The 27,405-nt window shown below is 43.9% G+C and overlaps 1 protein-coding gene across 1 annotated transcript in view; it reads right to left on the bottom strand.

The window, feature by feature from the left end:
• Nucleotides 1-10,977, bottom strand: part of BMPR1B (bone morphogenetic protein receptor type 1B) — a 379,571-nt gene extending 368,594 nt beyond the window's left edge. Inside the window, exon 1 of the mRNA XM_058667033.1 lies at nt 10,883-10,977. The gene's annotated coding sequence lies outside the window, so the exon portion shown is untranslated. The remainder of the gene's footprint in view (nt 1-10,882) is intronic.
• Nucleotides 10,978-27,405: the final 16,428 nt, after the last annotated feature.

Here is a 27,405-nt window from a genome sequence, read left to right on the forward strand (position 1 = left end):
GTCAGGGTACATGCAAGTGAGTCTGAAGAAAAATGTTATAGAAGAATGTGTAGCAACAGCTTTCAAACTAAAGCACACATACATGAAAATTCAGATAAAGTAGAAATATAATACAGTTCTGCTGAAACTCATAAAAGGTAAGTAAAAATTCTTACGTATAAAAAGATGGTATAAAGGAAAATTTTGCCGAGCACCATCAACAAAATATTTTAGACAATAGATGCCCATGCTATTGTCAGTGCAAACATATTTCTTTAGATGTTTAAAATATGCATACTGCATAAAAACAGAGTGGAATCACAGAGGGAAATGATTTCATAACAAAACATACATGCATTCTGCTGTTATGAGAAGTTCAGATTATTAAAAATCTAACCAGAAAACCCAATCACCATTCCAAAGCCACTCCCTTAGATCTCCAATTATTGCGAGCATGGGGGAGCTGGGAGGGAATGTCTGAGTATTTCCATTGATTCTCCAGCCTGGAGAACACTGAAAACAGTGTTCTCAAATCCAGCATGAAAGGCACAAAGACTAGAATGGGGAGCAGGCAAGGTGGAGTGTGCAGGACAGGGGAACAGGGGCACTGAGCAGCCCAGGATTTAGGGGGAATGCAACTGCCACTGGAAAGAAAGATACTTCGGAAAAGAGCAAGTTGGTTCTACCTATAAACTGCCAAGTGTGATGTGCACAACACACAACAGCAGTCCACTGCAGTATTTGTTCCAACCGCATAAAATATATGTTCGCACTGTAGACCCTAAAGGATACACATTACACCAAAAAAAAAAAAAAAAAAAAAAACTTGTGAATGGGCAGTTTCAAAGCATTTTGCAATTTCTTAGCGGCTTTGTAAGACAGCTACGAGCAAAGAAATGTCAGAGATGAAGCACACCACAATCTTTGCTGAGCCTAAAGTCCAAACTTTCACAAGGTGATGCTCTGTGTAAAGTTTAGCATTATCTCTGCCATTTCTGAAAACAACAGCATCTGCTTTTATTAGTGGTGATGTCAAACTTTAGAAAACATCTTTTGGAAGTTTATTTATACATGGCTGGTGAACACAGCTTTCACATGCTGCACAAAATGCTGATCAGATAAAACTCGATCCTTCTTGTAGAATGAAGAATTTCTCATCTCTATTTAAGGTAAAAGCATACACCAGTCCATAAATATGCATAATTATGGTGAAGGAAATGCCTAATTTGCCTACAAAAATCTCAAGGGTTTGTCAACTCAAACAAGGAGTGAATCAGGTCCATTGAGAATTACTAAGAAAAACATAATCAAACATAAATGCTACAGAATACAAAGATCATTTTCTAAATTGGTTCCAGAAACAGCTCCTAGGTAAATTTCCATGAAAAGCTAATTTAATTCAATTAAACAGTGTAGCATGGTTTTGCTCTTCAGAGAGGGCTTACATATTTTCATTTGCTTCAGTTGTTAAAGTATTTAAAAGACTGACTGAATCTTGAATGAGATGAAGATTCAATGTTTTCCAACAGGCATTTTTGAATGCAGTTTACTGAGCAAAAAGAAAACAAAAATACCACTTCACTGTCCGTGATCAAGCAGCATCCAAAGTAAAAAATCCCAATGCATGTTTAAAGTCCTTAAGTGACCTACTGTCATATAAACTCAATGTTATCCCCACTGAAAATTACAGAACAAGACAATATATGCAGAGATGATGTTTACCCCCAATATTAGCATATTATCAGAACTCTGCCTCCAGCATGCATTAAGATGGAACAGATTTGCCACTTAAAAATTAAATACAAGTTCCATTTACTTTGGAGCAATTCAAGTTCCCTTGAGTGACATTTCCTCATGAATTTACATGTCATGGAAGCTTGCTTCCAGCCGCTCAGGATGAGAAGAAGGTAATGCCTTCCCAACCGCCTGGGCGGGGCCTCTGCCAAGTCCATCTGGCTGCTGGCTGCTGGCATGACTCACCACGACCAAGCAACCTGAGGTCACCTACTCCAGGTCTTTGTAACAGAACTGCCAATTGCCTACCAGGTGGTTCCAATTTCCCAGAATACTTCAAATGAGGGAACAACTCCTTCTAAAGTCACCATTTTATTTTCATATTGTCTCGGGCCATAGAATTTGGTAAGAGCGGAAGGTCTTTTGAAATGTAGATTACCAATCATCTGAAGGAGAGAATTCACTGCATGCTGTGGATTGGGAATATTGCACAAATAAAATCAAGTGTAGAAGCAAAGGATACAAAAACGTGTGACTGTACACTCCCAAACTTGTAAAGCGAAAAAGCACCCAAAATGTTAGCAACAGCCACTTCTGCGTGGTGAGATGCTGGTTTTATTCGTTAAATTGTTTTCATAGTTCCAAAAGTTGACCATAAAGAACACATATTTTTTTTTTACAATTAGGAAAAAAAACTAAGTTTTTAGAGAATATCGGACATAAATCTTGCACTCAGTGAGCTACAGATGCAATACATACTCACAAGTATGTATTGTCTTTCTCTGAGTGATAAAGAAAAACACTCATTTTTATTTATCTAAAGAAACAGTTTTTAAAAGGAAAAAAAGGCACTGGGCTCCTAATCCATGATTAGTGTGACAGATACAGAATGAATGAGGGCCCTAAGTGTCTTTCCTGCTGGAGATAAAGACTAGTGAGGACTCTTCTTCAACCCCAAGGGTTCAGTGACATAGACGTCCCCTGGTCTAAGACTCCTTTGGGGGAAATGTACGCTGAAGGCTAAGAAAGGTCTTAGTGTAAACCCGTCTGCAAGTCTCAGGTTTTGTTGACCAACTGTGTACTCACTGATAAAACCCTTTGGTGGTGTTTATTACATGCTCACACTTCCCAGTCACTCGTTATTCTAATTCTCCAACAGTGCTGGGAAGTTTACATCATTATCGTTCCTATGATATCCCTATGACTATGACGCAGACCAAAGGTTTAGCGATTTGCCCAAGGTCTCAGCTAATGGGTGGCAGAGCCAAGTATCAGACCCAGACAGCCCAGCTCCAGGGGGCCCCCAACCAAGCCAGAGGGCATCGAAAACTGCCTACGAAATCCGTGCAGTCAACACCTCTCACTCCACTAAACCACAACTTCAGGGAGCCAGGCTGGAAGGCTGGCAATCACCCAGTAAGACACATGGTTATATGCAAATTGCTTATCTAGATTAGCCAAAAAGCTCATATTACCTTGAAGATAGAAATAACTAGCAATGCTGTTAGTCCTGAAACATTCTAGAATTTAAATTAATCAAAAAAGCTTAATTAAACTGGTTTCCTTGTTATTAGATTCAAAACTAATGAATTTTGATTAAAAAATAAATTCCTTTGCCAAAAAAAAAAAAGTGTATTCATTTACTTGACAGAAAGATCGATGCACAGAGATCTTTCGCCCAGTGCTTCACTCCCCCCACGACACGCAAGAGCCAGGGCTGTGTGTGACCAAAGACAAGAGCCTGTCACTATTTGAGCTGTCACCTGCTGCGATCCAGGGTGTGCAGGAACAAGAAGTTAGGGTCAGAAGCAGAGCTGGTACACAAACCCAGGCACTTGGACACAGGAGGCAAGCTTCCCAAGTGGTCTCTTACCCACAGCCCCAAACACTCATCCCCAACGTAACTTCTGTACCATCAGAGTCAAGAGTCTCCTAATTTTGAAAGATCACCTAGGCGGTGTCACGAACTGGCCATTCTTAGGTTCTTCATGCCTATCCAACTTTCTAAAAATCCTAATAAATATAAACACTCTCTAGTGATCAGCTGAAACAGTAAATGTTTCAAAATGCATATACTGATGTAAAGTGGTTGAAAAGAAAATGCAATTAAATAAAATACAATGATGTCTGTTAAAAAAACAGGATCACGAGAAAATTCTGAAAGCATCTACGTGTATACACATATTTATCAGATTATTAATGTTAGCTAATGCTATAAAGCAATTTATTTTCTCAAGGTTTATCTGTAAGTCCAAATTTTCCTGCCAGGATGATTTATTGTATGTGTCATCGGGAAAAGCTTTTCAAATTCACACACTAAAAGCCTGTGTAACAGATGCAGGTTAGCGGCAGCCACTCAGACACACATGCCCCTCCCTGTCTTTCAGTGCTCTTGATGTTGAGCAAAAACTAAGCTCTATCACTCTCCACCATCGCACCCTGCTGATTTCCTCCCCAGCTCCAGTCCCAAAAACTGACCTGTCAATATCGTGCTTATTGCTTTATGTCCTACCCCCTCCCCAATCCTTGGGCCAAATAAAGCCCAAGATCCATCCTGCCTAACCGCCTAACCCTGAAGGGTCACTCTTTACATACGCACCGAGTTGATGTGTGAATAAAGGGGTAAATGGAATAAAGTATGTGAGGAGAATACATACAGACTACAGTTAAGAAGAGTCAACCAATAAACTCTAAGTCTTTCTATAATCACAGCTTGGGTCAAGGTGCCACTGTGTCTGGTTGTCTCTGTGTCTCTATGTCTCTGTCTCTCTCTGTCTCTCTCTCTCTGTCTCTCTCTCTCTCTCTCTCTGTCTGTCTCTCTCTCTCTCTCTCTCTCTCTCTCTCTCTCTCTCTCTCGCGCACACACACACACACACATATCAAGTGCCCAGCAGGGGTTAGCAGGTCAACAGTTCTTCTCAAGCCAGGAAGACTCCCAAGAGGAACAGGCTTGCAAAAACTGACACCATTGCAGACTCAGCTCCTAACACATGAAGAGGGGCTATTTAGAAATCAACAATTTAACATGGTATGGGCAGGTGTGCCTAAGAACCCGAAGAGAAGTACAGCAAATAAAGCTAGGAGAAGCAACACAGCTCTTCCAGAGACGACCAGAATCCAGGAGGCAAGCAGTACTTGGAGAAGGCTGCCTTGAAAGATGCTGCGACTCTGCCCCGGGATGCAGCAGTCAGAGCCACAATGCTTAAGCTCGCCATCCTCCACCCTTGCCCGGCCTTCCTGCTGGGCTCAGCCATGACCTCAGTCAGAGTGGGGCACCCAGGCCATCTTCCTGGACTGAGTGTGGATGGCAAGAGGAACAAGCAGACAGCTCCCACGGAAGCCCAGGAAGATGCAGCACGGCATTTTGGCCAAAAGATGTAAGACCAGAAGTGAGAACACTTGGCTACAATTAACAATGATCAAGAGAAGTGGCAGATAAAAATAAAGTTCTCTACTGTGTGCTGCACTCCATTCTATTCAGAGGAAGGATTCAGGAGAATTCATCCTTCACGTGGGCTCTCACAGCTACGTGGGCACTGGGCAACAGAACAACAGTTTATTTTCAGAAAAAGAACTTCTGATACTTTAGCACCTTTTATAGCTGATTATAAAGTGTATTCATTAGCTAAAATCCAGATTTCCATCAAGAGATTAATTTAGACAAAGGCTCTATCATTACAGACTTCGATGGAGTCATTTTAGATTCATAAATCATCAAATTAACTAATGACAGATGTTTCTGTACTTGTTTAAGTCCATATCTATCTAAGTGCTATAAAAATGACTAAAACGTTTATCTCCAAACAGCCAGGCAAGAAATGTTATAAAGACACATACTGGATTCTATCTTTTTTTTTCGCTGAGCCACTATGTAAATACAATTTCCAGAAAATTCATTTCCAAACTTGCTACTTTGTACTTTTTAAAGCAGCAGCTACATGCAGCCATGCACTTGCTGAAAGACAAGAAAAATGAAATCAGCCAAATTTGAGTTCCTGCACTCTCAGGACACATACTCAGTAGGATACAGCAACTATTTACTGATGTCCAGTGTGAACTAGCACCTAAAAGGGCTGGAATTCAAGGACTGACAAGATGCCGATCCAACAACAGAGTTAACAGTGACATCTTTTCAGAACCTCCAAAGTTATCAAAATGGAGGGTTCCAGGCATTCTGTCCTGCTTCCTCGCCTTTGAATCCAAACACTGATTTGTTCGAACTAAGCACACAAGCACTGGTTCAAGTTTTCTTCCGCCCATGTTGCTTTTCAGCAACTGCTGGTGGTACGGGTATCACTCCGGTCACAGTTCCCAGGACAGGTCACAGGGGACACAGGCAAGAAGCTTCCAGCCCCCTTGAGGTATCGGAAGAGAAGCAAAGAGGTGACAGTTGCAAATGATGAGAAGGTGTTGAAGCCTGACATTTTATAACACAAACGATGGTTGAATCAGTGAATTGCTGGAATGGAGACCAAGGCCAAACAAAAATGGAGAAAAGCAATTTCACTCCCTGATCTTCTTGCTAGGCAGTAAGAATAATGCCTGTGCAACCCCGCCCTCAGCACAGCCCCCAAGCCCTCAGCTACATCCCTCTCAGAAGCTCCCAGGGCGTCTTCCTCCAGACAAGTCTTGCACACATGATCTTGCTCACACGAGACAGACATGCCAAGTCATTCTTGCTCATGTCTGTTTAAAATTCTCCCGAGTATCCAAAAAATATCCTTTTAATAAAATGCATGCTTCATACTGTAGGTCAGGCTATCTCTGACCTCATTCCCACCATTTCCCCTAACTTCCTGAGTCCAAGCCCCAGGCTCGCTTTCTCTGCCAGAAAGTTCTCCCCGACATCCACAGATTGTTCTTGCTTGCTCTTCCATAGCGTCCTTAGTAAAGTCCCTTGCCCAGCAGATAGGAAGCAGCCCGCTCTCTCCCTGTCCAGTCACCCTGCCTTGTTACCCTGCCTTGTTTTCCTAATGCAGTTTTCACTGTCGCAAATGATCTGACTCATGTGCCTGTTTGCAGTTCATTGCATTTTCACTCTCTAGAACCCAAGTTCAATGACAGCAAGGATTTGGGTCATTTGGGGCCATAGTCTCCCTACAGTGCATTAAAAAAAAAATACAGGCAGAGCAGACAAATGTTTCAGTAAAAACAAATGTAATTAAGATATCACCACGTAAGCGAATGTCCTAAAATTCACTGCCTAATGTAAATGATGCATTATCCTTCTCTGTTCACCAGCTGACAGTACAAAGTACTCCGAAACAACATCAAAATCTCGCTCTGGTCTAGTCCCTTCTCTCTCCAGGCTCTAGCCACATAAGCTTTTGTTTTCCCTCAATTTCAGCTAGCCTTTATTGGAAAGGCAAGTGCCAGAGCAAAACGGAGAGGTAAGAGAAAAGAAAGAGAGCAGGCACACTCCCCAGACGGCTGGCATGGAAGCCTAGCGTCGCCGGGAGCCCCATCCAGATCTCCCGTCTGGGTGGCAGGGGCCCAGGTGCTTGGGCCATCTTCTGCTGCTTGGCCAAGTGCATTAACAGGGAGCTGCATTATAAGCGGAGTAGCTGGGACTCCAATGTGAAATGACAGTGAAACAAGCAGCAGCTGAAGCTGTTGCACCACAGGGCGAGCCTCCTCTCCCCTCTCAAACTGATGCAGATTACCATTTACCCTATGGGCGAAATCCTGGCCTCAATCCTCCCCGAATTCCAGCCTGCCCCTGTATATCACAACACTTCCCCATTGATTTCTGTGACGAAAAAACCTCCAGCATATTAAGTCCTACAACCAAGTACCTCTCCATAAAAATCAGCTTCTCCCACAGCCCTTCATATTGTTAGCAACCATCATCTAGTTAGGGTTAGAAAAGGCAAAACCATTTTCATTGTGGGATCAAAACGAATTGAGAGGTTGGAGATCATCAGCTGAAGTGGTCTCCAAGCTTTTCTGAAGTCATGTTAGCCTTTTCCCCAATCAGCAGCTTCCAAGTAAGTCTGATATGTAAAACAGATGATTGTGCAGTTGTCCTGGGAGTTAAACCAGTGATCTCTAAAGAAAAACTTCCAAAAGCACCAGTCATGTGGCCTCAACTTCCTTTCTCTTCTCCCCAGCTCCCTTGACAGAAAAAAAGAGAGGAGAAGCAGTTGGCCTGGAAAACATCAGTCTTTGCAGGTAGAAATGATTCTGCTCAAGAGGGCAGAATTAACATCCAGAACAACAACCAGTACCTACCAGTAACACTCAGGTCAACGTTCTGAAAGATTGTATCACACATGATGGTCAGTTATTACAAATTATCCATTTCATGCTGGGATTGTCTGGGTGGGCATGAAACACAGATCTTGAGAGTTCAGATTACAATTGTTAGCTTCTAATCACACACAGATTGGCCCATTTCCAATGAAGGCAGGCAAGCAGGAATCCCAGGAAAAGAATGAGAGCAACAGCACCTCCCCGTTTCTGAGCACCACTCTCCAAGGCCTTTGGGCCTCTCCCTATTCACAGGTAACATCAGTGTGCATGACAAGATGCTCCGCACACCTAAGTCATGACTTGCTATTATTCCCTGTTCTTTGTGCTCCAACATCAACCCGCAGCCATTCTCAGGCAACAGAGACAAGCTGGAAGGGCTATCAGTCACCATTAAGGACTTGCTGAGCATCTACTACCTGCCAGGAGCTTTGCCGAGTCCCTGAAATACAGAGAAAGAGAAGCAAGGAACACTGCCTCACCCCCAGGAAGTGGCAGCCCAGGCAGGAAGAGCCAGCCGAGCCACTACCCCAGCAGATGGTGAGCACCCACAGAAGGCCAGAGCAGCAGAGGGGGCGGTGGGAGATCAGGGAGAGCTGTGCTGAGCTGCAAGGATGCCAGCTGCTTCAGAGCTGAGTGCTCACTCAGGTGGATCAGGGAGACGGCAGGTACCGTACACACTCAGGGCCAGCCTCACGCACTGCCTTCTCCTCCTCCACAAATACGATGGTGGGCATTTACTGCCCGCAAAACACTTGGCCAGACCATCGTACACACTTCTTCAAAGTTTCTAAGGAAAAAAAGCAACATCAACTTGCCTTGAATAAATACTCTCAACAATTGGTACATTTGGAGAGAGCAGCAGCAGCATGTCACTCAGCGTCAATACTCTAACAGCAGCAGACCTCCGACAGCCCTGCTGGACGAAACACTGGGCTGCACCTGGCCGACAAGGTGGCCGAGCCCCCTGCAAACAGTGATGATTCACTAACATGACATAAATCCAGATTTTTTTTTTTTACTCCCCTAAAACTAACATTTCGATTTCAAAAGAACAAATCAGTGCCATTAAAATGAAGCAGCTCCCAGCACATGGGTAATGAGATCAAATCAACTCTGTCATGTGACCCAAAGGAAAAGGTGGTTTTCCAACTGGTAATTCAGATTGGACAAATAACACGCTGTATCAGCTTTGGTAGCCTTAGGCCATATTTTGGAAAAAACAAAGGTACATTATGCGTGACTAAAGCAAACAGTGAAAATCACAGCAATTAATTTCCCAGCTATGTTTTCCATAAAAAGCCATCACTACTGTGATTCGTTTACAACATACAAACTTGATTGGCACCACACAATGATCCAAGTGTGTCCTAAATGGTGTATTTCACTAAGACGTCGCATCCTTCCAAACATCCTCATAAAGTTTTTTCAAGAAATTATTGATCCCTGGAAGGGCTCACGGTTTAACGTTCCTGACAAATCCTTTCCTATTTTCTTTGCAGTTAGAAATAATTCTTCTTGATCACGAAGAGTGTAAAGAGGTGTAAAAGTACAAAGAGTGAATATTTTCTTAAATATAAGGGCCCCAGTGGACAGAAGCCACTTCCATAACTTTTCCAAAAAAATAATTGGGAGAGCTGTCACTAAGATACTAAAAATACATGTGTGAGAAAACAGATTAGATGGTATCGAATTTTCCCTTAATTACCTTTGCAAATGTTTTTCAAACACTTTGCAGCTGAATCCTCTCATTCATGAGAGTGTGTGTGTGTGTGTGTGTGTGTGTGTGTGTGTGTGTCCCTCTCCCACCCCAAAGACTCGGGATTCTTTTCTCAGGTAACTGCTTTGCTCCGCGTCCCTATGGTGCGGTTCTCTGGTGCTACAAGCAACAAAGCACCCCTCTTCTGCTTTCTTTCATGCTCACCTTTGCAGCCACCCAAAGCCCGCTGACCTCAACTTGTTGGAAATGTGACTAAGAAAGGCACATTTCCTAGTAACTGACCAAGGGCAGCACCCCACGCAACCCTGCCATCCCTGTACCCGAAGCCACCTTCTCGGAGGACCTATTCCAGGGAGTCTGAATCCTAGTGCCACAATCCAATGCACAGTCAGGAACACGGAGCGGGGACAGAAGCCAGAAGCAACCTAGAGACGCGCGCGCGGTCCCGGGGAGACCGAAGTCAAAGTGCAGAAGGGCTGGGGAGACGGAGAAGGGCTGAGGAGAGGGCGGCCAAGTGGGGAGAGAAGGAACCGGGAAGGAAAAGGGGACAGCGGAGTGAAGAGGAAAACGACAGGAGTGGGAAAGGAGAGCGAGAGACGGACGGACACAGGCAGGGGGAGCGAGAGATAGGCAGGGGACTGCCACGGAGCCGAAACCTCCCGGCCGCGCTCTTGCGGCAGGTCCAGGGACAGGTGGCTGGGGGTCAAGCCCGGTGCCTTCGGGTCGTGTCTCGGCCGGCCCCGCACCCCCAGCCCGCCGGGCTCCCCTCCTCAGGGTCGGGCCGCCGCGCGCGCCAACCCTCGCCCCTTCCCTCCGCGTGCAGGTCCCACTCCCCGCCGCGCCGCGTCCCTGTTCCCTCAGCCCCGGGCTGCACGTGTCCCGCCCGCCACCGCCGCTGCCCCTCGCCAGCGCGGGCTCCAGGCCTCGGGGTTCCCGGCACAGTCGCCCCGCACACAAAGCCCAGGCGTCCAGCGCCTTGAACCAGTCCCGCCGCCGCCACCACCTCCACCACCACCGCAGTCGCCGTCTCAGCCGCTGCCCGCTCCGTCCCGCACCAAGCTACGGCCGCCGGGCCCCGTGCCGCCCCCCTCCACCCCTGCCCTGCGGACTCCTGAGGGCTCCGACTGGGCGCTCTTGGACACGGGGCCACCCGCGCAGGGACCGAGCCCCGGCGCGCCCTCCCGGCCGCAGGAGCCTTACCGGCCGCTGCGCTCCTGCGCTCGCGTCCTCGGCGTCGCCGTCCCCGCACTGCCGGGGGCCCCGGCCGCACTGGCTCCGCCGACTCCGCGCCCCGCGCCCGGCCGCGCCGTCAACTTCTGCTCCGCCGCCGCCGCTTGCTGCCGCGCCGCCGCCGCGGGACTTTTTTTTTTTTTTTTTTTTTTTTTCTCCGCTCCTCGGCAGCCTCTGGAATTTTTTTTTTCACTTGCCCTCTCCAGCTCCCACTAGTGATTGGAGACTGAGAGCCAAGCACTTAGCGTAGGGATTACACTGCCCGACGCACTTGGAGCGGCCCCAGCGCCGCTCCCTGGGTGAGCAGCGCGGGACAGGGACGCTGCTCCCTGTCCTGGGAGCCTGCGGTCGGGGGCCGAGCAGCTTCCCAAGCCCGGGGCCGTGTCCTCCCCCTAGGCATCCCTTTCCAGCGCCCCTGCTTTCTCAGTCGTGATTACGAAAGGGTTTCCAAAAGTTTCCCTGCTTTGGGTTTGAAGAACCGAGATGGGTGGCCGCGCTGCCAGCTTGAGCGTCCCACGGATGAGCCAGTGCGTGAACGCGAATGCCCACGGAGGCTTTGGGGGCGGAAAAGGGAAGCCGAGGCAGCCTCAGGTGGGCGCGAAAGCTACCTGTTGGCCTGCGGCTAGGTTCCCAAGGGAGAGGCAGTCTGCAGGGGCTTAAAATTGCTTAACAAATAAAACAGGTTTTTCCGTTTATAGTTGATAAATCTCATTGATTTGTCCTGTTGGAAAGGCTGTGCAGCATTTTCCTTTTTAGGGTCTGCTTGCTATGAGTTTTAGGTGTGGAAATATGCTCCGAAGAAGTAAATATAAAGCTAGTCAGCTCCAGTCCTGCAGACTCAAAACGGACATTTCTTTTTGAAAAATTAGCCAATTGCCAGCTCGATTTCCTAGGGAGATGGCTCCTGACCTGCTACTATTCTTTTCTCCCTTGCGCCTTTCAACTGCGTATCCTTCAGAGTGACTTATTTCCAAATACATCTTCTCTGATCACCACCAAGCCTGGAATTGGAGATGAATACTTACCACGATTTCACTCTGAAGGCGTTTGCCTCTGGAAGTCTTCATCCAGTCCTCAGCCCATCATTTCACAGCCTCTGCTCTCTTCCCTTCAACATTTTGAAGGTAGACATCTAGTATCCTTTTGTGCTTGTCCATAAGAAAGCCAGTTGTGTATCCATTTATTTTATGCAGCTTCCAGCTGGGAGCAGGCAATGCAGCAGACACTAAGAAATCACTGTAAGTTGGACACGTTTTTCTCCGCACAGGTAATGTTAGAGGCAGGTGTGATGCTGCAGCAGGTTAAGTTACAGTTTGGGATAGCTGCATCTTGCATCATGTCCTGGCTGCTCCTCTTTCCACTCAGCTTCCTGCTAATACTCATGGCAGGTAGCAGCAGGTCATGCGCTCCCAGCCGTGTGGCAGAGCTGCTGGGGCTTCTGAGCCCGCAGCTTCTGCCTGACTGGCCCTGGCCGTGTGACCATGTGGAGAATGAGCAAGCAGGTTGAAGACTTTCTGTTGCCGTGCCTTTCAGATAAATAACTGAAACAAAACGGTGTCAGGGTCCCCGGGATCCCCTGTAACATAACTGGCTCCAGACTGAAACAAAGAGGTTCCACAGAAATGCGTCACAATGGGTGACATTAGTCTTATCCTCTCCTGCAGCCCAGGGGTCAGTATCTCATTATCTCAAAAATTCCATTCTGTCTTCATCCCAACTCCTCCCTCATAGCCTCAGTCCCAATCCTCTCTCCCTTTCCATCTCCGCCTTCTCTCCAAGCTAAAGGATTCTGATCAGCTAATGACCTTCTCTGGTCCTCGGTCAAATTCTCCGTCACCTCCATCCTCCAACATTAACTGGGTTTCAAGAGGAACCAAATCTGATTGAATCCATCCGTTCTGCTGTGTGAATGATAACTTCTATTTGCCAGATACCTATTCTCCCTCAGCGTTTCAGCCCTCGCGAATGACTGTGAAGTAAGTCAGATATAACAGGGAAAGTTTTGAACAGAGCATCTGAGCCATCCGTATCTTTTCAGAAGCTGGCTGAACCCGGTTCTGCACAAATCATTCTGAGCATCTCCTGGGCACAAGAGCCTGAGCTGGGAAATACAGGTAACCCTGGATAGAGAAGAGAATCCCCTTTAACATAAAGGCAATGGCATGAATTTCGTTTTTTAAAAAAATTAGATTTTTTTTTACAATCCCAAATCAGAGAAAAAATACATTTCTAGGTGTTTTTAGAAAAAAAAGAATTAACCCCATGTGTAAAACATGTTTGGACTAAATCTCAGGGTAGCATGACAATGTGCGGGAACAGGGAATCAAGGGAAAAATGAACATGACAAGCAATATGGTTTGACTGCCTGTGGCATACCAAACATTATATTTGAGATTCAACCCCTGCCCATTCTTTCTCGAATCTCATAGGAACAGAGGATCGATTTTTCTTTTAAAAGAATTGTTTCTTTGAGAAGCAGAGTGAGAGATAAGTAGGGAGAGGGGAGACAGAGTGATTTTCTGTGTGCTAGTTCACACCTCAAATGCACACAACACTCAGGGCTAAGTACTTAGTCCATCATCTGCTGCTCCCCAGGCACTTTAGCAGAAACCTGGATCTCAAAGCACAAAGTAACCAGGACTCAAGCAATAATAAGAAAGCATTCCAATTAGTGGCTTGACATGCTATGCCACCATGTGTATCCTGATACTTCTTTTTAATTGGAATTTCTATGGAAGATGCAGCAATTAATGCCTGAGAGTACAACTATAAGAGTGAAGGGGAAAAAAAGATTCCACTCGAGAATGTCAGGGGGAAAAAAACGGAGTGGTCACATTTTAGAAGGGTCCTGAGAGTTCTTTAGAGACCAAGTGAGTTAGAAAGAGAATACGAGTTCCATGCAGAGGAACCAGCATGGGCGAGCTGGCAGCTCAGTGCTGCCACCCAGGTGGCCAGGCGGTGTGGCAGGTGAGGCTGATAGCCGAAGCCGGCTGTGGAAATGAACTGCTCTGGCATCCTAATGCAGTAGATTTAAACTAAGAAGACAGAGGGGAGGTACTAGAAAGTCAACTGCTGGCCTAGGCTTTTAGAACAGATCACTGAGAGGTATCTGGAAAAGCAGAAATTAATTAAAATTAATTAGGAATCTGTCCTGAAGAGAAACACATGCCCATTTGCCTGAATTGTTTTAGGGATTTATTTACAACGAGGACAGGACTGGGGGCAAAGGTGCATGCTTCTGTGCTTTAGCCTCCCAGACTCCCACATCCTCTGCTTTGAAACCTTTCACTTTCTAAACTACAAAGGATCTCACCACCATTGATATTTTATCATGAAGTGAGACGTACGCTGGCAAGGAGAAATCTAGACAAGATGCTCTCAAACAGTTTTTCCATGATTGTGAATAATAGGCAGACTCCTTTTTGAAATAACCAAGGCACCAGGAGAAAGAAATAGATTAGGGGTCAATGCGATGGCTCATCTAGTTAATCCTCCACCTCCAACTGTTGGCATCTGTTATGGACATCAGTCTGTGTCCCAGCTGCTCCATTTCCCATCCAGCTCCCTGCTTATTGTCTGGGAGGGCAGCAGAGGATGACCCCAAACCTTGGGACTCTGCACCCATGTGGGAGATCTAGAGGAAACTCCTGGCTCCTGGTTTTGAATTAATTCAGTTCCAGCTGTTGCGGCCATTAGAGGACTGGTACAGCAGATGGAAGATCTTCCTCTTATCTCTCCTTTCTGTAAATATGTCTTTTCAATAAAAATAAATAAATCTTCTAAAAAGAAAGAAATAGTTCAGCAGAAAGAAACACACACGCACACACCAAAAGAGGGTCAACATCACTTCAAGTGGAGTGTATTTCCTTTCCATCCTTTCTTATTGACACAAGAATGTATCAGTTGGGGGACATTTGCAGTTTCTATAACAAAAACCAAACTTAATCCATGATGACCGTGTTCAGGCACATGGTCACTTCTATTATCACAGAGAGGCATCAGAATAAGGCACTTACTATTTTATTCCAATTTTACAAATAAGGAAAACAAGCAAAGGCACATTAAACAACTTCCAAATGCAAGATTCAAACCCCAGATATTCTGGCTGCCACACTTGAGTACTCTGTGCTTTATTCATTTCCTGTGGCTCTTGAGAGCTAGCAGGCCAGTGCAGAAGCCAGAGGCTTAGGAAGCTTTGTGATATGTGGCTTCGAAAATCCTTCCCTTGGAGCCAGCACAGTGGCTCAATAAGCTAACCCTCCACCTGCAGCATGGGCATTTCCTATGGGTCAGCACCCATAGTTCATGTCCTGGCTGCTCCACTTTCAATCAGCTCTCAACTTGTGGACTGGGGAGCAGTGGAGGATGGCTTCAGTATTTCAGTCGCTGTCACCCACATGGGAGTACTCAATTGAGTTCCTGGTATGTGGCTTCAGCCTGGTCATTCCCAGCTATTGCAAGCCTTCAGGAAGTAAACCAACAGAGACCTCACTCAGTCCATCACTCCCCCGTGTTTCACTGGTTTATAAACAAAAACGAAAATAAACAAAATTTGAATACACATCCAATTACTCCCATATTTATATCCTAGAGCTTCTACTTCCTACAGAATTTCTATTTGATTTGATATAGACTTGTAGTTACATGAAGGATGAAATAACAGAAAAATTCTAGTCCTACAACAAATTACCTTCTATCTAGGATGTAAGTCAAAGAGAAAAAGAACTCAACAATTAGAACAGAATAAAGCTATAAACTGAGAAAAAAAAAGTCTGAAGTAAAAATTTTTAAATGGATTTACTTTTGCTGTTAACATTGTCCTACTTTTTCATAGTAAAAGCAGATATGACATATACCTATTGGGCCCGGCGCCGTGGCCTAGCGGCTAAAGTTCTCACCTTGAACGCACCAGGATCCCATACGGGCGCCGGTTCTAATCCCGGCAGCTCCACTTCCTATCCAGTTCCCTGCTTGTGGCCTGGGAATGCAATCGATGACAGCCCAAAGCCTTGGAACTCTGCACCTGCGTGGGAGACCTGGAGGAGGTTCCTGGGTCCTGGCTTCGGATCAGAGCAGCACCGGCCATTGCGGCTCACTTGGGGAGTGAATCAGTGGACGGAAGATCTTCCTTTCTGTCTCTCCTCCTCTCTGTATATCTGACTTTGTAATAAAAATAAATAAATCTTCAAAATATATATACACCTATTTATATGATATTTGAATGCAATGCCACTCAATATTATCCATTTTTTAAAAATTTAATTTCTGGGCCTGGCCACTTAGGGAGTGACTCAACGGACATAAGATCTTCCTCTCTGTCTCTCCTCCTCTCTGTATATCTGACTTTGCAATAAAAACAAATAAATCTTTTTCAAAAATTAAATTTCTAAAACCCAAGCTTTTTTTTTTTTTTGGTACATCAGCTTGAGCCACACACCTACCTAATCCCTAAAACTTGAAAATTTGGAAAAAATTTTGTAACAAAACTTATAAAAAGTAATTCTTACATCTGTTTCTTTAGAGTCTCATGTTCCTGATGGCTTTTTCCTGGTAAAACGTTTTGCCAACCTTGGAACTCTTCAGCGTTTTCCCTGAGTCACGATATATTTACAGCTTGGGCTTCAGGAAGAAATATATGACAACCATTTCCTTCTGGACTACAAAATAGCCCAGAAAAGTTAGAAACACAAACAGGAGAATAACAATTCTCTTAATGAATTACATGAAAAAGATGTGTTTTGAATCCTATTAACTAAAAAACACCATTTTGCCCATTATACTTTATTAAAGTAATACAATTGTTTTAAGCTGCTAGAGAAATTTAAGCTTTGATCCATGACTTCAGAGATGATATGTTATATAAATTGTAATACCTAAGGGTGAATATTTGGGGAAGCTGTTAAGTACCAGCTTTGCATCTCTCAGTCTCATATCTATAGTAACAGGATTCAAACCCTGGTTCCACTTCCCAAGCCAACGTCCTGTGAAATGGGTGCCCTGGAAGGAAGCAGGTTATAGCTCAAGTAGTTGGGTACCTGCCACCCACAAAGGAAACTCGGAAAGAATTTCCAAATCCGGCTTTGAACTTAACCTTGCCCCGGTTATTATGAACATTAGAAGAGTGAGTGAACCAGCGGACAGAAACTACTCTGTGAGTCTCTGTTGACCTGCCATTCAAATAAATCAAATATTTATTTTTTTTAAAAAGTCATTTTTAAAAATCTCTAACATGGAGTTAATGTCAAAAATCATGTTGAAAATAATCCACAAACAAGGTGGAGGAATCCACCATGGTGGGAGGGTTTGGGGAGGGGTGGGGAGAATCCCAGTACCTATGAAACTGTGTCACATAACACAATGTAATTAATGAATTTAAAATAAAATTTAAAAAAAAAAGAAAATAATCCACAGTAATTATAGAAAGGCACTGTAGGAATTTGGTGTTGACATTCCTATTCATGAGCATAGCATATGCATTCCTAGGATGTACTTGGAAGGTATCCACACTAGATCCCTGAATACCATCCAGACGTTCAACCCAGCAGACAGTGTGGGCGAGCATGGACAGGGTGCACCGCAGGAAAGAGCCACACCCCTCCTAGGCTGGGCTCCTCCTACCCTGCACGTATTCGGCTGCTATGCATGGAAAGGATACTTGCATGATAGGAGGAGCCTCAAGGGAAGGAAGCAACCAAAAGATCAAACAGATCCTCCAAGTAATGCCAACAACAGAAAATCCAAGAACGAAGGCAGGGTAGATCAAAGGCACCATGTTCGAAAGTGCATTCCTTCCTTTTGGAAACAGCAAGTAGGTGGTGGCTGGCTGGTTAGATTTTTTTAACTTCTTATTGATTCATTTTTCATTTTATTTGAAAGGCAAAGAGACAGAAATAAAGAATAAGAAAAATTTTCTGTCAACTAGTCCACTCCTCAAATGCCAGCAATGGCCAGGGTTAGGCCAGGTCAAAGGCAGGAGCCCAGAACCCAACCCAAGTCTCTCATATAAGGAGCAGGGAAGCAAATACTTGGATCACCACCTGCTGTCTTCCCAGAGTGCACGTTTTCAGGAAGTTGGTGTTGAAAGCAGAACTGGGATTGGCATCCAATCACTCTGATATGGGATACAGATATCCTGCTCAGTATCCCAACTGTTGTACCAAATGTCATCAGCTAAAATTCTGCCTCACTACCTGGAATAGGTTTATTAATCTGCTAGACAATGCTATTCATTAAATTGAGCTAGATATTTACAAATAACTCAAACTGACATAAAGAATGGGGGAACTGATTGTAATTTATCTGCCTAGAAAATCTAAGACTTTCTCTTGCCTACAAAATAAAATTCATCTCAGAAGGACTGTCAGAACCCTTGGCCACATGGCCTCAGCTCACCTCCCAAGCACTACAGGCTCACACAGCGCTTGCAAAATATCTTTACACCTGCAACCACTTCTCTTGGCTGCTCTACTGTCCAACCCATGATCTCTATACCTTCAGTGTTTGGCATTTACCTTCTTGGCCTAGTCATGTCTTTTCTATTATGAAATACTTCCTCATTTCCCCAAGCAAGGCATCTCTCTCCTATTTCTGTGTGACTGCTATCACATATTTTTCAATGTGCCTGAAACATAATAGTTACTCAAAGCATCTCTACTGTTGAGTGAAGGTAGAACTTCACAGTTACATTAGAATCTTGGATCTGGGTTCTAGAACCATCTATAGATTTCTAACTCTACTGGTCACACACACACAAAAAGTATCTTTTAAACAACAATTAGCATCCTAATTGTGTAGGCAACAAGATACATAAAGTTTTGTTTTGAAATAAAAATGAAAAAAAAAATTGGAAAAAAACTAAGTAAGCTTATTCACTGCAAGATAGTTTGGAACAAAACGCCGGTAGACTTGCCAAAGCTATAATTGAGTTGAGTGTGAGGTGGGGCGTGTGCAGATGCTGTTCAAGTAGTTATGGAAGCTACTGTCTAAAAAGGGGAAATGATGGTATCTTTTTATTCTGGACTCAGGAATTCAAAGACTAGCGTCTCCAGGTGGTAGAAACGGACATCAAGATGCAGCTAAGAACGTTAGGCAACTTTCAGAGCATTCTTACCTGAACACCGAGTATTCTGCTTTCTGTTTCAAATGGAAGCTTCTAAAGGATGTCAACACGAAATCAATAACCTGGCATTTTGCATGTGTTAAAAATTGATCAAAATATGAGGAATGGATAGATACCATAATGTGGCTTGGCATATCAATCGCTACCAATTAGATTTCATCCGCCAAGCCTTCTTCTCCGGAAAGAATAACAGGTCATTTTTTTCACATGTCCATTTTGGATCATATAAAACATAACTGGGGGCAAACTAAAGCAATAATAAGAAGAAACCATACTGTAGCACAAACAATGGCTGTTCATTGCTAACTATTTACTATATGCCAGGTTCTGTAGCATTTGCTTTATCTCATTTAATCAGGATTATATTATCAAAATGATCATTCTACAGATGAAGAAATTGGGTTTTGAGAAATGAAGTAAGTTACTAAAGCCACAGTGCTGGTATGTGAAGGATGGGAGAGTTAAATCCATAGAATTGAGGGTGTGGAGCATTAATTCTTAACCAGAACACTCTTCTATATCCTCAGAATGTTACTATATCTTTATTTATAGTCAAAAGTGCAAGGTAACACTTGTATGGACTAACGTGCTATCCTCCCCTATATTTTTGCTGTTTTCACTGTTTGTCACTGATATTTCTGAAGCCATAGACTTGCCTTAGAACATGCCTGCATTACCCAACAGTGTACCTGGGTTCAAAACCTTCCTCTGGTATGTGACTAGCGCTGTCTGCTAGTGCAGATTTCAAAGGCAGCAGAGGCTGACTCAATTAAATAGATTCCTAAGGCCTACATGGGAGACCCACATTGAGTTCCTGGCTCCGGGCTTCTGCCTTGCCCAATCCTGAACACTGCAACCGTTTTAGACATATGGGAATGCTCACGCATGCTCTCTCTCTCCTTTTCATTCACTCTGTCCCTCTCAATAAGCTAAAATTTCTTTAAGCTTACAACTTTCATGCATGATGGACATTCCAACATTAAGAGAGAACAAGAGAAGATTTTAACATGGCATCTTCCTTTCCTTTGGCAGATTTATGCAGGCAAAATTACATTGCATTTGGTGTTTTATTTCACCTTTCTTCTTCAGTAGTTGCTGAAGTTCTTGGAGTAAAAATATATGTCCATTTATGCATAAGTTACATTTTGTGCCCCTAGGATTTAGCATATTATTGCACTGTAAGTCTAAGACTAATGAATGGGTAAATCATGCTATCTCTATCAACAACATGAAGATCAGAAGTAAGGAATGAAGATTTAAGCTTAAATTTCACATTGATACTTTAACACGAACCCAGAAACAGGAAGAGGTCATCCTTCACAACCCAAGGACCAGCCCTGAGGGAGGGGAAGACATTTCAAAGCTGACAAGGAGCCTGCGACTTCCTGGACAAGATCTTACATGACACTGAAACCAGAGATGGTGCTTTGTGTGGTACCAAAAAGCCAGAGGACACTGAGTATTCTCTGAACAGAGAAAAGTCCAGTTGGAGAAAGACCCTTTTGCCTTTGAAGACTGACAATGGAATGGCCACGTTACATCCCCCAAGTCAGTGTACTTCTCAGCGGGGGGGAAATTATCTAAAAAAACATCCACAACTGTGAGGTCATCTTTATTAAATTTCCAAATAAACATCACATAACTTATGATGTACAAAGTAATGTTTTGATACAAAAATGAACATTTTGGAACGTTCATGAAATAACATCAGTAACAAATGTTTGTATTGGTGCATAAGCTTTTGAATCCATGAATAAGCTTTTTCTCAAACACATTTTCATGTGTATTCATTACAGAATGCCTAGTTAACAAGCTAAATAACACCTGAATTATAACCTAAACATCCATCTTTTAAGTCAGAACAATTATACAGTATCTTGTTATTAGCTACAGCTACCAGGAAATACAGCCGGTCTCTTGAACTTACACTTCCTGTCTAACTGAAACTTTCTTCCAGTCTGAACATCTAGTCCTTCCATTCTCTTTCTACAAATTTGACTTTAACAGATGCCATATGTAAGAGAAATCTCCTAGGCGTTTGATTTCTGAGACCTGTTTCATTTGGTATCTCTTCCTACGTTTATCTCCTGCTGTTGCAATTACAGCATTTTGTTCTTTTTAAGAGCCATTCGATTTTATCACTTCACTTTCCTTACTAGTAAATCACAAATTGGAGGCACTGTTTCCATCTATCTCTTAGGAAATAAGGCTAGTGAAACACTAGTAGCTGTTTTTATCTAATCAAGACTTGATCTCATATAAATTTTATAGAGATTATATAGGTCTTCATAAAAAGCATCAGCTAGAAAGCCTGGATAGCAACATTCAAATTCTTTAAAACTAATCATCTAGGAATTATTTGGGTCCTGGGTCTCACTAATTTATATTATTTAGAATGAACATATGTCAATGTGAACATATCAGGTCTGGAAATGAAAGGAGATTCCGACAGTTGATTTCCCCATAGCTAACCTCTATAATTCTCTGTAGATGGAACTCACCAACAAGAAGTCATAAGAATTTTTCTTGCTTTGCTTGTTTTCTTGTAAAGAAGGTCTCACCAGATGCTTTAGTCACAGGCTATTTTGTTGTAGTCACATGGGTGGTAGTGTAAAAATGAAAACCTAAAGACTGGAGCAGGAAAAATAATCAGGTATGTCATGAATCATGAGCCTGTTTATACTTCTACTTAAACCGTAATCACTTGTTTAAACAAAAAGCTCTACCTCTGAATTTCCACAATTGTGTGCATATTATAAACATCTCAGGTTTCACCCAGGCTCAGTCAACACTTGGCATTTGTTGACACTCACAATCAAGGAATAGAATCTTCTGCTAACAAATTATTATCCTTCAGAAGATAATTACAAACAGAACTCTGATTTGGAAACTTTCTGATTAATTCTTCTGGTTTCATTCATTTCCACAATTTTTAAATTTTAAAATAAGTAAAAATTTATGACATGTTAACCATTCATTAAAAACGTCCCCCTTTATCTCTCTTTTTTTTTTTAAAGATTTATTATTATTGGAAAGCCAGATATTCAGAGAGGAGGAGAGACAGAGAGGAAGATCTTCCATCCGATGTTTCACTCCCCAAGTAAGCCGCAACGGGCCGGAGCTGCGCTGATCCGAAACCGGGAACCAGGAACCTCTTCCTGGTCTCCCATGCGGGTGCAGGGTCCCAAGGCTTTGGGCCGTCCTCCACTGCTTTCCCAGGCCACAAGCAGGGAGCTGGATGGGAGGTGGAGCTGCCGGGATTAGAACCGGCGCCCATATGGGATCCTGGTGCGTTCAAGGCGAGGACTTTAGCCGCTAGGCCACGCCGCCGCCCCCCCCCCCCCCCTTTATCTCTTAAGACTTGTCTTTTCCAAGTGTTTGGCTTAGGTGGCTGATACTATTGATTTTTACTTTTTATGAATGTTCATATCCCTCACCCGTGGCATACCAACACAGCTACTAAGTATACATTACGTATCTGTTCCTAGCTCTTGCTTTAGTTCATGTAATTTCCCGCTCCATTTTTCCCCTTATAGGGGGATTTATAAGATTTAGGATTCACTTTAATGTACAACATGTTCTTTCACATTGGTTTTCCTCTGGAAAGCAGAGTGTTTTTAAAGAAAATGCATTACTGACACCCCTTGTCTGTGGGCTACGCCGGAGGGCAGCCTCCTCCTGAACGTGCTCTATCCTGACCTCATTCCCTGGACTTCATCAGAACTCGAAAGCCAGCAGAAGTGGTAGAGGCAGCCTTCCCAACAGTTGATTCCAGTGGGATCATCAGCAAGAATCTACAACGTAATCAGAAGGGGTCTCCATTCCCATAACTATAATCCATTTGTACCTTTACGGTTAGTCATTTTTGAATTCTTTAGAGAAGTCACAGTTTATCGTGGTGTCACTAAACCCAAAAGTCCACATTTCATGGTGGAAGCACTCCAAGGCAGCACTTTCTGAATGGATGGGCAGAGTATAGTGACCCGTAGCTAAGCTGATGAACATTCAATTGCAAGTTAATTCTCACATAGGGTCTTTAGTTACATAATTGACCAGGTGATGACTGCATCTGATTGATAATCTTAATTTCCATCTTTTCCCAGTTATTTCAGGTTTCCATAATTCAGCAAATACTAAACAAATTGGCAGTGCGCTGAGGACACACTGGGCCAGAGGAAAAAAAAATCCTGTCTCCCTTGAGTTTACAGTCTAGAGAGGAAGATAGACAAATAAATAAACAAGAAGTTGCTAAAGAACATGGTGATTGACTCAGGATTTATTAGTCAGAGTGCTGGGTATTAGCTGTGCAGCAGTGAACAAAGAGGACCTGAGCAAGCGTTCAGCTTTTCGGGGGACAAGGGTATCGGGGTCTCCCGTCCCGCAGAAGAAATCACCGATACTCCAGGCTCTGCTTCAAGAGGCACTTTATTCTTCCAACCAGTCGATCTCCCAGCCAGTTGACTCGACTTCCCCCTTAGCCGAAACCCCCACCGTTTATCACACACACCTAATGAACGCACACACAATCAGCCTAACCAAGAAAGCAAAGGCCAACGAAAAAGGGTAGCTGCCCGAAAAGGAAAAAGCGAGCTCCTCCTTTTCGCCTAAAGCGGGCTGCTTATATATCCCTTTTGCCCATGGGTTCACCGGGTGCTATCTGATTGGCCAGGTCCTGGAGAGGAGGCAAATTTGCCTCACCTGCGACCTCCAGGCCAGGTCCTGGAGAGGAGGCAAATTTGCCTCACCTGCGACCTCCAGGCCAGGCCCTAGAGAGGAAGCAGATTTGCCTCACCTGCGCCCTTCTGTCTTCCTGCTGCCTCCTGGCCTTGAGCCAGGCGCCATCTTAGTGCAGGGCACTCATGCAGTGCTCCCAACAAAGGGTGTTGTTCTGGAGACAGTGACAGTTTAATTGAGACCCAAAAGGCAAATAATAGTTGGCTAAACAAAGGGCTAAGAAAGGCACAGGGAGGGGACAGGCAGGACAATGGTGCCTCCATAGGTCTCTGGAGGTAGCATCTGTGTGGTACAAGCAGGGGCTGTGCACCACTGGGTTTGTGAGAGTGGAAGAAAGCAGAGGAATCAGGGAGCAGGCCAGCCAGGGCATAACCAAAGACACTAGAATGAAAGCCAAGCCTGGCTGCCCGGACTCGGGTCCCTGCCTGGACACTATGCTTTGATGACTTCGCTATGCTGAATCTTGGCAATATCTACTTGGTAACCGAGAACCATCTTTTGCATTCTTTCTCCAAGAGTAGTTTTCTGTTAGCCTTGATGAAATAAAGAACCTGAGCGAGATTTAAGGTGTCCATAGTTAAGACATGCTTGGAGTGTCTGCATTCGCTGCGAGAGTACCAAGGCTCCAGTTCTGGATCCACTGTGCACCCCCGGAAGCAGCAGGTGATGGCTCAAGTGTTCAAGTGCTTGGGTCCTTGTCACCCATGTGGGAGATCCAGCTTGATTTCCTGGCACCTGGTTTCAGCCCAGCATAGGGATAGCTGTTGAAGACTGAATAAATACTCTCACTCTTGCTCTTGCTCTCAATCATTCTCTTTCCCTGCCTCAAATAAACAAAAATTTAACAAGTTGAAACAGCAGCCATCAGAATTGGACATGATGATAACGGACAGACTGGGTGATAACAAGGAAGGTCTCTACTTATACTCCTTCTCCTTCCCTCTAGCCTCTGTTTGGAGCAGTCCTGGTCTCTGCACCAGATGTTTGGCTGCAGACCTGCAGATGAAAGAGCTTTGCACAGGCTGATGCAACGGCACCACACGTTTCTGCTTTGGTGAGTGGTTGGACTTGGTGTTTACACTGATTGACTGTGATAGCTTGTGATCACTTTGATCTCCTAAGATCTTTCACATCTTGCTTCCTTAGCAACTCATAGCACTCTACACATACACATGATTAATCCTTGTTCCACAGCTCACAACAGATCCATTTCCTTGACCGAGACACCAGTCATAGTGCTTCGCCTTTTTATGCCTTTTTATCTTGAAAGAAGATGGTTGCTCCAATTTTTTTTTGTCAAAGTCTGACATAAATTTAATCTCTGTAACTATTATTTTAATTTACACAGATTCATTTTCTTGAGTAGCGTGTAGCTTATCTTTCTCAAATTGCCTTCAATAAAAGATTTTTTTTCATTTTTTTAATACATTTTATTATTGTTCCAATTTTAGTATATGCGCTGGTGAAGTGAGCACAAGATGGTTATGATAGTATCTGATTTGTGCAGTTGTCTTGAGGAAATAGTATTTACTCACTAAATAATAGCTATTTGGGGACACTTAGACTTTGAAGCCAATGGGAGTCAATAAAAGATCTTTGGAAACGAAGTGACTTACTACGTCTATGTTTCAGAACAATTAGTCTGAAAGAAATGAGAACTTTGAGGGGGCAGTACTGGAGATAGAGGCATTTGTAAATCTGACAAAGTAATCAGAATCTGAGATTTTGGTGGGTCTTAATTGAGGTACTAACACTGGGAATAGAAATCGGAGGACAGATTAAACAGCCTTCAAGAAACTATATTGACAGAAGTTTCGTGCAGTGGTTAGGGTGTTAGCTCTCGATGCCCTTGTCCCAGGACTGGGGTGAGCCTCGGTTTTTGCTTCCAAATCCAGTTCCACTCCCAGTTCCTGCTTATGTGTCCCCAGAGCGGGAGCAGGTGATAGCACAAGGAACTGAGTTTCTTCCACCCACACAGTGCCAGGTTGAATTAGTAGCTCCTGACTTCTGCCTAAACCAACCCCAGCTATTATGGGCATGTGGGGGAAATTAACACATGGGAGAGCATATATTCACATTCTCACTCTGTGTATGTAGGTGGGAAGTGGGGAGTGGCAGTGTAAAATAAAATAAAATGATAAAATCTAAAACAGAGAGGTTATAATTAGCTAGGTTGGTACATTGATCAAAACAGTAAAGGAGGGAAGAGAAACATGATGCTTTCCTTCTAGACTTCTGGTATAGGAGAATGAGATGGGGGGCTGACCCAGTGGCATAGCAAGATAACCCTCTATCTGCAGTGCTCACATCTTATATGGGCACTGGTTTGTGTCCTGACTAGTCTACTTCCATTCCAGCTTTCTGCTAGCATCTGGGAAAGCAGTAGACTATGGTTCAAACCCTTGGGCCCCTGCACCCACATAGAAGACTTGGAAGAAACTCCTGAATCCCAACTACCAACTGGCCCAGCTCTTGCACTTGCAACCATTTGGAGAATGAACCAGTGAATAGAAGATACCTCTCTATCTCACTTACTTTTTTATATTTATTTTTTATTGGAAAGTCAGATACACAGAGAGGAGGAGAGGCAGAGAGGAAGATCTTCCATCTGATGAGTCACTCCCAAAGGGGCCACACCGGTCAGAACTGAGCCAATCTGAAGCCAGGAGCCATAAACTGATCCAAAGTCAGGAACCAGGATCTTCTTCTGGGTCTCCCACATAGTACAGGGTCCCAAGGCTTTGGGCCGTCCTCCACTGCTTTCCCAGGCCACAAGCAGAGAACTGGATGGGGAGCAGGGCTGCTGGAATACAAACTGGTGCCCATATGGGATCCTGGGTGTTCAAGGTGAGGACTTTAGCTGCTAGGCTACTGCGCCAGGCCCTCGCTTTTTTATTTTTAAGAATAAGATAATCATGAGGGTATGTTCTGAAGCAGTACAAGTAAAAGAAGCACTTGTCTGGTGAAACAGCAACAAAACTAGTTTCCTTATTTGAGAGGCACACCAGAACAGAGCTACCGAGTGTCCACAATGACCAGAACTAGGCCAGTACCCAAAAACCAGGGGCTGAGAACTCAATCCAGTCCTCTCGCCTGTGTAGATGGCAGGGCTCCACTTGAGCTTTCCAGAGTCTGTATCAGCAGGAAGGAGGAGTAAAGAGTTGGAACCAGGGATTAAACCCAGGCTTTCCAATACGGGATGCGGGGGGTCCTGGCAGGTGTCTAAACCACTAGGCTAAAGACTTGCCCTGCAATTTAGAATCTAAGGTATCCATGGGACAGCCAATCAAAGATGTCAATATTAGGCTAGTAAGCAAAAAAAAAATTGTAACCTTTCTGAGAGAGATTAGCAAACTGGAAACTAGCTGTTGAATCCAGCAAGTGTTTATCCTCATGAGTAATAGGATTTCCATTTTTGTTTAAGTTGACTTTTATTATATATAATTTTGTTATATTTCTCCTTCCTCTCCTTTCTATGTCATGATACCTTCAAATATTGGAAAGCTAAGATTGTTGCTATGAGGTGAATGAATATGCTATCTAATAACTTGGAGGAAAAGTAAGGAGGGGGAGATAGGGAAAGAAGAGAGGGAGGAGATCAGAACCCCTATGCTTCTAAATCTGTATTCTAAAAAATGAA

Source organism: Ochotona princeps, chromosome 7, assembly GCF_030435755.1.
Source record: "Ochotona princeps isolate mOchPri1 chromosome 7, mOchPri1.hap1, whole genome shotgun sequence".
Lineage (NCBI taxonomy): Eukaryota > Metazoa > Chordata > Mammalia > Lagomorpha > Ochotonidae > Ochotona > Ochotona princeps.